The following is a 10,862-nucleotide window of genomic DNA, read 5'->3' as shown; positions in this document are numbered from 1 at the left end:
CAATCATCTGAATGAGTCTTAAATGATTTGAACCAATGGAAGATGATCCATATCCAATGGCACAAAGTGTCAAAGTCCCTTGATATGCATTAATATACTATTCTCTAATTGCAAGTTTTTAGAGCAAATGATGATTTGATATAGTGCTAGAACGAAAGGTTAATCATTTGAATTTCAGGATGGTGAAACATGGGTCCATATTATATTCATCCAAAATGTTATAGAAAATAAAAAATCAAGGTAGCCTTGCCTATATTATGATATGAATGTTAGCCCAACTTATTTACGGCATGTCCTTCCACCCTTGTTTGATATGTTCCCATGTGAACTATTGTGCGACCATACTACAAGATATAGTGTAGATTGATGCCCACCATTAAAACTTTTTTAGAGACAATTAAAAGCTTTAAGATAATATATTTTCCTTCATCAAATCATTTAAGCTTAATTAGACCATTTAGACTTTCTTAGAGCATTTGAAAGTTTTAGGTCAAATAATTCCCTTTGTTAAATCAATTTGTATATTTGGATTGTAAAATACAATTATACAATAACATAAAAGCACCATCATCATGATTTTACAATATTTGTATAAATACATAATTCTATAATGAAGCAATGTAATAAGAGATAAAGGAAGAATTTCTAATCATTATAGCTTTATAATCTATTGCATTCCAAAGATATTATCCAAACATGGACATCGGTGTATAATTTTAGTTGAATTGGCATTTCTACAACTAAAAATATCATCTAAAACACAATAATTATTGGTCAATGACCTAGTTTTACAGTACACTATGATTGTAATGTGACAAAACAGTGGGTTGGTATCATATAAACATTGGCCCAACAAGTTTTTAATGGTAGGAAAGCAGAATAGGTATGGAGTAAACTCTACCAGATGTCTTATCTATGCAGTTATTTCATTTTAGTACATGAGCCTAAAACCGAAGTACATTGCAAGCTTAAGTGGAACACGCCACATTAAAAAAGCGTGAACTGAACTCTACCATCAGGAACTTCTTGATATCCACCAAAATAATCTGATATTCGCATTTTCACTTCATGCAATTTGGATTGCAAATGACATCACTTCATCCCCCAGGAAGGTTTCAACGGTGGATGGGTCCTTACTCTTACTCCGGTGGTAGACTCTCAGGAGTTTCAACACCTGGTTGAGGGTCGAGTACCCATAGGTGGTGAAATTCCACTATGGTGTGAGTGTGCGGTGGTGTGCGTGCATGTAAAATAAAAATAAAATCAACACCAACAACAACGGCGGATATTATTATTCCTCATTGTTTTCTATTGTAGGCTCACTTGAACATTGTATATTCTCAAATTATTTGCCGGTGTCCTAAAATTAGCTGATATAACGTATTGGACAGCATAGATAAACACATACATTGTCGTGGCCGCACAAAGTTTACTAAATACACGCTGTAGTCTGCATGCAATCTGCATCCTAATGGGGGCGTTTCCATCTCTTTCATTTCGCTGGTTGGCCACCCGTGCTTGGGTGTTTGGAGGTAGATTGTGTGCTGAGTAAACTCTCTGGGCCGAACTTGATTCATGTATTTCATCCATTCTGTCTATCCATTTTATCAGATAATTTTAGAGCTTTAACACAAAAAGAAATCATATCCAAAGCTCGAGTAGACTCCACCACATGAAAATGTGTGAATTGAACCTCTACTGTTGAAATTTTTTAGGGGTCACAAAAGTTTTATATCAAGCTCATATTTGAGTTTTCACTTAATCCATGTCTATATGATCTTATGAACAGGTTCGATTATAAATAATCATCACTGTGGGCCTTAGGAAGGCTTCAACGGTAGAAATTAGTATTCTCACTGTTTATTGTAGTATGGTCTACTTGAGCTCTGGATGTGCTTTAATTTTAGGATCAACAGCTAAAATGATCTGGAAAAACGGATGGACGGCTCGGATAAACCACATACATTCACAGTAGGCCTAACAGATTTTACTCATTACGATAAGTACGCAATCCGATTTCTTTGGCTCGCCTTCCCCGCATATCTTTCGGACAGCGGCGTTCCGTGGTTGCAAGATATCCGCATGCGCATGAAACGGACGCGGCTCCGGTGGATCCGGCATCCACATAGTTTGGTGGATACCTCACGTAGTCCGCCGAGATGCATGTACCTTAAATCCACGCCGTAGATCGGTTTTGGAATCTTATTTTAGAGTACGATTCTAAAAATGAATCGGATCTAAATCTAAGGTGGACCATAACATAGGAAACAGTGGTGATTGACTATTTAAAACCTCTTATAGGCCCCGAGAGTTTTGGATCAAGTTGATATTCGTGTGGTCCCTTCATCTATGCCTTCGAGATATTATCAACGTTTTGGAGGGCAAATAAACATTCCAGTGGTCCCCAATAAGTTTTTAATGGTGAGTATTCAATCACCATTGTTTTCTGTAGTATGGTCCACCTGAGATTTGGATCTGCTTCATTTTTGAGATTATAGTGTAAAATGATATTTTAAAACGGATGGACGGCCTAGATTTAAGGCACACACATCATGTTGGCCCCACAGGACACCTTTTAACGAAAATATGGATGGTTGGAAAAGGAAATCAGCTGCGGCTATTATTAGACAGGACCTGTTTGGATAGATACCCACGAAACGTGATATGTCAGGTGCGTGAAAAGCTGTCGTGTGGACCGCGACTCACGGACACGGATTGCTACTGACGCTGTAAGTAGCCAATAGCTGGGAACGGATTGGCTACTCCCCCTGCCACTAGCCAGGTGGCTGATGGTCGGTGCTCTGTGGGCCCCACCATGATTTATGCGTTTCATCCATGCCGTTCATCCATTTTTACAGATTATTTTAGGGCTTGAGGTGGACCACACCACAGGAAAACAATAGTGATTGGATATCGATCAGTAAAATCCTCCTAAAGCCCACTGCACTGTTTATTTGACATCCAATCTGTTGATTAGGTTATACAAACCTAGATGAAGGGGAAAACCAAACATCAGCTTGATCCAAAACTTTTATAACACCTAAAATGTTTTTAATGGTCAACATTCATTCAACACTGTTTCCTATAATGTGGTCCACTTGAGATTGGGATATGCCTCATTTTTGGTTTTATACCATAAAATGATCTAGAAAAATATATTGATGGCATGGATGAAACACATACATCATCGTGGGGCCCACATAGCACTGACACCCGTCATTGGCTGGTTGTAGGGGTGTAGCCAATCCGTTTCCCCATTAGCTACAGGACGGTGCTACGCGGACCGACCATAATTTATGGTATTTTATTCACTCTGTCCATACATTTTGCAGATCATTTTAAAGCATGATACCTAAAATGAGACGTATCCAAATGTCATGTCGACCACACCACATAAAGAAGCGGTAATTAAACGTTTGTCGTTAAAACTTTCCAAAGGCTACAAGAATTTTGGATGAAACTGATATTTGTTGTTTTTTTTCACAAAGATTTTAAGGATAGACATTCAATTAGCATTGTTTTCTTATCATATAGTGTACTTGAGAGTTGGATCTGTCTTATTTTCAGGCTTATGCCCCGAAATAATCTAAACAGCGTGGATAAGACACATACATCGTTTTGGAGCCCACGTTGCACTGTCTACAGCCACCCTTTCAGTGGTAAATCCGCGTCCGCGACTCACGGCTTCAATCTCTCCACGCGCCATCGGATTTGACAGTTCTAGAAGTCAGAGCAGGGCAGCGTGTTTCGCGACCCACCAGGGCTCTCATGCTCGGAGGGTCCGATTATTTGAACCGTCCATTTTCTCGTTGTTCCCATATGTAAGTTATTCTCCTACAACCACATTTCACTGATGATCCTATCGGCTGAATTTTATAAAGGTTTATGCGAACCATTAAAAATTTCCTTTCATTTTGTTTAAAACAAGTCTACAGATAGTGATGGTTAGAACCATGATTTCACCTTGATTTTCTTCAATAGAATCTGTAGAATATATTCAATAACATGCACGGTTCTAATCATCATATAACCTATCATGTGGACCACAGAAGGCGCAACACATTGCTAGAAGCTCAATCGCGACAGAGGCAAAACGTCCTGCAAGGAAGGAGAGCGCGATTCGGCCAACAATAGGATAATGCTAAAGCTATTCGCGCGAGGAGGAACGGAAGAAATGGATAGCCGCAAACGAGCCTGAGATGTCGGCCGAAGTACCACGTGGGTTCGTGCTCCTATCTAAAGAGCCAGCCGGGTCCACCTATCCTGTGGTTGGTTGGCATTTTATTTCTAACCGTCCATTTCCTCATCAAAGTGCAGCCTACTGATGAATGGTTGAGATGATTTAGGGACTGGGAATGCCCACCTAATAAACGATCCGGATCTCGAATCTATCGTTGGAAGGTGTGCAGCCATTCACATCCATGCGAGTGCGCGTTATCATCTCTATTCTGCGGTAGTGAGGACCGTTAACTGGGTGGGCCTACACATGGATGGTACATGTTTTAAGACCAATGAGATTGGAGTATGGTAGCTAATTCGATCATTTTCCTGAAAAAATGGCGGTTAACTAAAAATGGATGAACGGTTCACATTCTAAGATCGAAACCCAGAACAAGTGGACGGTTGCAGTTGTCTAGTTACGCAGCCTTTGGCCTATGTACGTGGCCCACCAGTAACAAGTATATGATTGTTACATGCATGTTGACCGTGCCGTATGGAACCCGTATGACGCTGACATCCGAAGGATCGCAGCACTCTCCAAGCAAGGCCACACGCCCGGGCCCACCAGATGATTTGTTGACGGAGAGTATTCGGTCTAGACCGGGTAATACAGAGTTCGGTGAGGCCATGAGTTTGGGACCATCTTGATGTATTTGTTGTACATCCATGCCGTCCATCTGTTTTTCCATCTCATTTTAATGTATGGACCCAAAGATGAATGATTAAAATCTCATTTGGATCACACCACATGAAATAGTGGTGATTAACCATTAAAATTTTGTTGCTGACCACAAAAGTTTTGTATGAGCTGATATCTGTGTTTTCCCTTTATCCAGATCCTTGTGACCTTATAAGAAGGTTGTATGGCAAAGAAACATTATGATTATCTCTAGAAAGTTTTCAACGGTGGGCATTCAATCATCAATGTTTCTTGTGGTGTGGTCCACCTGGGATATGTATCTGTTTTATTTTTTGTATTATTTTCTTAAATGATATGAAAAAATAGGTGGACGGCGTGGATTACAATACGTACATCAGGGTGGGCCATGGTCATAGCCTGACCATACTGTGTTTTCCACCGCCTGACCGAATCCGCGCCAGTTTGTTGACCGGCCCGATCTTGGTCATGGTCGGCCAGATACGCGGGAGCAGATTAGGTGTTGCCTGGGTAACACCTTTTTTATAAAAAAAATACACACGCACACACACCCCACACACGCACGCCGTGGGATTTCACGACGGTGGATACTCGAACACATGACCCGGTGTTGGAACGCCTGGGAGTCTACCACCCGGGTTAGAGTAAGGACCCTCGGGTAACACCGTATTATATGTTACCCTTATAGTATAAGGCCCACCTTGATGAATGTGTCGCACATACATGCGGCCCATCTTTGTTTCCAACTTAGGACAGACACCCAGATCCATAGCTCAACTAGCAGACTGAGTGGAGATACCTCATTTCAACACCTGAGGTCTTGGTATCGATCCCAAGCCGGGTGGCTAACATGGAGTATATGTACTAACATGGGTGTGTGCTAGCAAGCTAACTCAAAAAAAAAAACTTATTTTACGACAGAACTTAAGCATATCCAAATCTCTGATGGACCACGATACTGGAATATGCTGTAAATGACCGTTAAAAACCTTTTTGAGGCGTCAAAAGTTTTGGATCAAGCCTATTTTTGTATTTTCCCTTCATGAACGTCTATTTGACCTTATCAACGGATTGGATGATAAATAAACATTACAGATCTTCCTACGGTGGGCCTAAGAAAGTTTTTGATGGTGGGCGTTCAATCTGGTGTGGTCCACATGATATTTGGATTTTCTTAATTTTTGGTAATATACATTAAAATTAGCTGGAAAATGGATGGACGGAATGGATATTCAATGCATCATCAAGGTGGGCCCCATGGTAAGGGTAGGGTAACACCCAATCCACTCCCAGACATGCGTCTCACATCGTTCTTGTGGTCAGATGTCATGTTCTCCTGCCTTCCGTGGTGACTGGTGCAAGCATGCACGCCAAGAACTACGTGGATGAAATTTTCATGTCGAGCACCCGCTTCTTGGGCCACGCTGCCTTCACGTTAACGGAAGCGGACCCCAGCTATTTAGCCTGTGTATTGACGACAGGAAATTCTGTGGGCCCCATAATGAAGTATTTGTTATATCCAAACCATCCATCCATTTGACGAGTTCATCATAAGGCTTGAATAAAAAAATAAGACAGATCTAAATATCAAGTGGACCACATTGCAAAAGGCAGTGGGGGATTGAACATCTACCATTGAAACCCATCTAGGGTCACAAAAGTTTTGGATCAATATGATATTTGCTTTTCCTCTTCATTCAGGTCTTTGGATGTTATTAACAGATTGGATGGAAAATAAACATTATGGTGGGCTCTACAAATGTTTTAACATTGAAAACCATTATCCACACATATTTGTGGCGTGGTCTAGTTGAGATTAGGTATGATTATTTTTTGGCTCATGCTCCAAAATGATCTTGAAAATGGATGAATGATGTGGATATAATGTAAAACCCGCATCTTAGTCTGTACCGTTCTGTAAATTTCTGCGGTCTTTCCGGTTAAATTCTGGCAACCTTCGACCTTTATCCGACGTTTGCACACGATTCTAAGCTGAGTCCTGCAAACCAGAGTCGGCTCAACCTGAGTGTAACATCCTGGATTTTCACTGTTTTGGATTTCTAAAAATTCCTTAAATTTTTTTTTAACTTATAATATTACTTATTAACCATTAGCACTCAATGTTAGTATATACAGGGGTAGTACCAGTAAAGAACCGCACCAGTCCGATTAATCAGTCGTAGGAAGCCAATGAATCCGCCCGATCACTTGAACATCAGGTGTAGTGTAACGTCCCGCCCAACCAGAACAGTGTCATGGGGCGTCCACGTAGGATTTGCCACAAGACCGTTTGTTTAAGCTACTCTTAGTGAGGTATCACAAATAAATTAGACTAAGATTTGCCCAATTGATTAAGCCAGACGGGTCCTGATAGAACTTGGTGCGGGCCTCCAAGTCAGATGGCTGTTTACACCTAGCGACAGCCCGTGCGGGCTGTACCGTGACGCGAGAAGGTCAGAAAAATCTAAAAATTTATGGAACTATAAAGCTCACTGGGCTTGTGGACCATCGCGGACCACGGACCCAGTGGACACCCAGAAGTGGGATCTGGCACTGACTGAATGCACCCCACCAATGCCAGAACCGAAATCTGGCGCTTGCAAATGAAGCTGAGTTACAAGGCTATCTAGCCGTCGGATCTCTTCTATATTTTCAAGGGAGGTCTAATGAATTTTTCTACACCCGTCCACAAACTCTGGGACCCGAACGTGGAACGGTGACCGTTGATCGCAAATCGGGCCCGTGCGACCAAACTCCAGATCCGATCGTTCCCAAATTTTGCGTGGCCCTTCATCGGGCCATGGAGCACCTATCCTATAAGTTTCATGGCCAGAGGGCCACCAGAACTTTTTCAATTCTCCAAACAAGCTCTAGAACACTCGTTAGTGGGCCACTAGTTCCAAAACTATAGAATAATGTCCATCTTACTGGGCTCGACGTCCATCGCGGGAGTTGGACCTGGGTAGTGTCCAGAATCGCTCAACTTGAGCCAAAGGACGAGTGCATGAGAAGCGCAAATGCCCTAAAGAAAGGAATTGGAACTTAAGTGAATTGAGTCATCCACTCTTATGCAAAGTTGAGGATTTCGGACCGTCGGTTTGCGACCAAACTTCACACGTGGAGTAAGGATATTTCCCTGCTCATATTCGTATAGTCGTGGCCCCGATCGACCATCGGTGACCGTTGAACAAATTTCTAATCATATCTGTTGATCGGCGCATCCAAATGGCGGACCGATCATGTTCATACGTAGATCATCATTAGGGCTAATTATCCTACGGTGTATATCAACATGTACACCCCATAGTGGGCCCTAGAGCTTAGAAAGACCCTCCCATAGGTCTAGTATAGTAAAAACCCAACACTTAGGGCCATTTTCACCAAATCTGGCACTATAAAAGGGCCTCATTTGGGCACCCTCTCTCTCCATACGATTTTGCCCTAGAGAGGGAAAGAGAGAAGAGAGAAAAAGGAGAAGAGAAAGAGGAGAAAGGAGGAGAAAGAGAGAGGAAGAAGAGAGTGAAGGAAGGTGGTGTTCATGGTGGGGCCCAAGGGAGCTCAACCTTGCAACTCTCCATCTCTTCTCCAAGAAAACCTCCACCACAACCACAAGAATCGTCCGTTGGTCATATAGGTAAAATCCCTCCCCCCTTTTTCTTGAAATCCATGTATTGAGAAGGGGTTTGCATGAGATTCTAACATGCAATGCTTTGTTTTAGGGATTCCGGCCAATCAACCCAAAATCCACACTCCTAGGTCATTTTCCAAGTCTCCAACGATCCATAGGTGCGGACTATTGATCTTAGGTGGCCTAGCACCAATTCTAATATGAGATTAATGATTTTGGTTGCTTAGATATCATATTTGGAAAATTTAGAGAAACCCTAGGAGTTGTAGGTTTGTTGAAATAATATGGAATTGTTGCTTGACTCTTATGATGATTGATTTTGCCTCTCACATGACTTGATGTATGGTTGACAATATGCCCATGGTTGCTTGATTCTTTTCCTCACATGTGGTGTTGCTTTATGTGTATGATTCATAACCTTGTGCACATGATTTCTTGGGATGGAGGAAGTGTTTAACTTCCTCACACACTCACACACTCATACACTCACACGCACCTTAGTTATTAACAATGTATATTTGCTTGCGAGGATGTCCGTATTGTATGGATGGAATGCATAATTATAGGATACTATTATGCTTGATGATTTTTGGATAGTTGGCATGCTATGAATCCCCTCACCCTCCTTGGGTTGGTCAGGAATTTGAGAAGTGACGGTAGTCCCATCGGTTGGACTATGCTATGGCTAGACCCATGCGTTTGGGCGGGTGTGTTCGGGTGGTTGTAGTTCGACTACATGGGTCCCTTGTGCCCGATGTCACTCGCCTCATGCTCGCCCGACTCGGGTGGTCTAACCTACTATTTGACCAACCTTGTTTATTAACCCTGTTTGCTCACACATGTATGGAACCTGGAATACCCTACAACCGTTGTCGCTCATCAATAATCCACTTGAAATTTGGTCCACAGCCTCGTGAGCCGGGCATGGTGGAATGGGACACTATGTCCAAGCTGTCGGCCTATGCTGGGGTACCGCGCCTCCCCGTAGTGACTGCGAGCGATCCCTTTCTCTTGGCACTCCTCATGTGCTTGAAGTCGGGGATGAGGAACCCGACGGGATCACGGACCGCGGGGTCTCGGCCTCACGCATTGGGGGGTCTTGGCCTCGCAACCCGTTTAGGGCATTGATACGTGGGGTGTACCAGAATCCCCAATCTGCTGGATGAATGGACCTAACTAATAACTCGGCTAACACGATCATTGCATCGCACTAGTTAGGTGGCGACTCGGCAGTCGAGGTCGCACTGAGGGAGTGTTGGCATTGGCGATCGTTAGATGGTGTCGCACGAGGGAGCGTTGTGTGAGGGCATGCATCATGTCATGCTGCATACATGCGCATTAATAAGATTACTTAGACGTGTGTGATTGTTTTCCTTTCATTGATGTCATATTATAATTGATGCATGTGATAACTTAAGACTAATAGCACCCACTGAGTTGATCACTCACTCCCACTCTGGGACGGTGTTTTAAAACACCAACCAGACCCGTTTGTAGATGCAGGTCGTTCAGGGGCAGAGGAGCCTGGTGAGGCGAGCTTCGACGAGGAGGATGAGCTGTCCTACTTCCAGTTGATGGACGGTTCTTCGCCAGCTGGATCGGCAGGATTGGGTCACTGAGCGGGGGGCTTAGTCCTATTCTTTTGGTCTTACTATTCTTTTGAGATTTTGATGGGTACCGTCTTATGCAACCCATGTATTCTTTCGGTCATGTATATATGTATATATATATATATTTGTATTCGGTTTCTTTCATTTCAGTGGACTTGTGTGAATGTACTTCATGTTCCAGGAGATTCCAGGCTGCGCATTTAGATTGGATTGCATTTTAATGAAAATTGGCTATAAGTGACCTCGGGAACTCGGGAGTCGACTATATGCACGACCCCCGATTTTCAGGGCATTACACTGAGACTTGTACCCTGGTGACCGCACCGTCGCCGCGGTTCCAATGTCGCATTTCGTGCACCGAGGCGATGCCCGGGCCGGGAGATGCGAGCCCACATTTGGATCGAGGAAAATGTTGCTCGTTGCTAAACCCAAGAGAATCTCTACCCAATGTCACATCCACCAATCAATCAATCCCATCATGTCAAGTACACCATTACCTCACACCCATCCCCAAGCAACCCCTAAAGTCAAAAATTCTTACATAGGCTCATACCCTTTCTTACACAATCTACCTCAAAGTCAACAAATCTCTCACCTCACCCATCACTCACCATATCCATCACCCATCTCTCTCTCTCTCTCTCTTTACAACCCTCTCTCTCTCTCTCATTTCTCAACTCACTTTCCCAAGTAAGAAAAAAAAACCACACGTCCAAGCTCTTTCACCCTCCAAGAGAGCTTTGTG

The sequence above is a fragment of the Magnolia sinica genome, chromosome 6 (genome assembly GCF_029962835.1).
Source record: "Magnolia sinica isolate HGM2019 chromosome 6, MsV1, whole genome shotgun sequence".
Lineage (NCBI taxonomy): Eukaryota > Viridiplantae > Streptophyta > Magnoliopsida > Magnoliales > Magnoliaceae > Magnolia > Magnolia sinica.
This window is presented reverse-complemented; position numbering follows the sequence as displayed.